Here is a 2,045-nt window from a genome sequence, read left to right as displayed (position 1 = left end):
CTAAACTCGTCCCCCACTCCAACACGCAACTACATTGACAATTTTGTGAGGAAAAAAGTACACTCAAGTTCTAAATCACTAATATCACTTTTTTGCCAGTTAGAGTAGCTCATTTAATCATTGTTTCCTCCCACTTAACCATGGCGACCCCCCATCAGTCCCCCACCCCCATGCCTCCCATTTCAATATCTTTGCCGCCACTAAGTAATGTGCATCAGTAGCTCAGATTTCCGACCGGTATTAGTTTATCAGAATTACCACAATCTGGTGGTATTCCAGACTCTCACTTTGTTGCAGAAGTTTCGAGTCTATGCAGCAGCCCCATGTAAAATATTAAAGGAATTGAGAAAAGTAGACAGAAGCCTCCTGTTTAATCACTACGCGATTGTCTCTTGTTTGCAGGGTGATTTATGGTGCTCCGCAGAAGGAATTCACTCACAAGGCCACTGTCAATTTCATAGGGCTATAGTAACTCAATAATGATAACGGTACTCTATATCCAATTCTTGTTGAGAATTAAGCCGAGATCAACTTTAATATCTCAACATTTCCTATTACAGTATATTATGATTTTATTTCCGACATGTCAAGTTCATTATCTACTCAGCTTTCTTGTCTTTTTATTCATTCCTTATTTATTAATTTTTGCTTATTATTCATTCCGTTATTTTATTTTTTCTTCATTCATTCGTTCGTTTGTGTATGTATTTATTCATTAATGCATTCATTCTCTCTCGTTCTTTGTTTATTCATTTATTCATCTATTAATTCATTCCGTAAGGCCATGCATCCGTTTATTCATTTTATTTGTCAATTAATATATTTATTCAATCATTCATTCATTTATCCATCCATTTAAAAAAAAATCATGTTTACAAAGGCTTTTGTCAGCAAAGTTTCATTACGGGAGTGGCATATGCTGCCACAGGATTTGGACCCAGGACGCTTTGACTGGAAGGCAAGCATTTTAACCCTAAGCTACATCATCCATTAATTCATCCATCGATACATCCCTCCATTATTCATTCATTTTCTGTGTTCATTCATTCGTTCGTTCGTTCAATTATAGTATTTATTCATCCATGTATCCATTTACTCGTTTGTTTGGTGCTCATTTATTCATCCATTTATCACTGCCATCTATTAATTAACTGGTTCTTCCTCTTAATTCATTCCATTCATTCATTCATTCATCCATCCATTCATTCATTCATTCATTCATTCATCCATCCATCCATTCATTATTTTTATTCGTCAGTTTATTCAATCATTCAATTATTCATTCACGTACAATAGCTCTTCGACATTCAATGTGAAACAATCGTTTTCAACGAATTTTAAAGCATAAGTAAGACATTGAAACTATTGTTTTGGAATACCTTGTCGTGGTATTTGGACTTGGTGGTGGGCCTAAACATAACCTTAAAATCTAACTGTTTTATGTTATGCGAGCGTCTTTAGAAATGGTAAATCAAATTTATAGCATAAGACAATTTACGAGATCTCGCAATTCAGGCAAGACTAGGAAGTAATCAACATGTGTCGAAATTTCATTTGTTTATACAACAACCAGACTGTCTTTTTCTTATTTTGCCTAATGATTTATGGGTTGAGTAGCCGCCAACTATTCCAAAAAGACTCTATTCTGAATTTCTTGAGATTGAACTTAAATCATGGTTGACTAACTGTGCCACACGCACCAAACGGTAGAAACCCGCTTTTTGAGCTATTCTCTTTATTAGAACTAGTCTTGGCTTCGCTTTCAGTTTGTGCTATCCTCAGTTTGTGCTATCCTCAGTTTGTGATTGCACCGTTACCCAACTGTTGCCTTATTTGAGCTCCAGTGGCATCTTTATATTACTGTATTGTTGTAACAAAGTAACCACATCCAGCGACAATCCAAAGCATTCGACCAACCACAGTTACCCAATCATTTGTTTGACTTTCGTTTAATTTTATTTTTAATTAATGTATAAATTGATTTTTAAAAATTATAATTATTAATAACATTTAAAACAATATGGCCGAATTGAACTGAATAACAT

At 34.7% G+C, this 2,045-nt stretch overlaps 1 protein-coding gene across 1 annotated transcript in view; it reads right to left on the bottom strand.

Annotated features, from left to right (window-relative positions):
* Window positions 1-2,045, bottom strand: part of LOC117112523 (protein Wnt-6-like) — a 7,489-nt gene that overhangs the window by 1,757 nt on the left and 3,687 nt on the right. The window lies entirely within an intron of this gene.

This window comes from Anneissia japonica, unplaced genomic scaffold (assembly GCF_011630105.1).
Source record: "Anneissia japonica isolate Jap-2015-1 unplaced genomic scaffold, ASM1163010v1 scaffold2991_len510020_cov192, whole genome shotgun sequence".
NCBI classification, from domain to species: domain Eukaryota; kingdom Metazoa; phylum Echinodermata; class Crinoidea; order Comatulida; family Comatulidae; genus Anneissia; species Anneissia japonica.
This window is presented reverse-complemented; position numbering and strand designations above follow the sequence as displayed.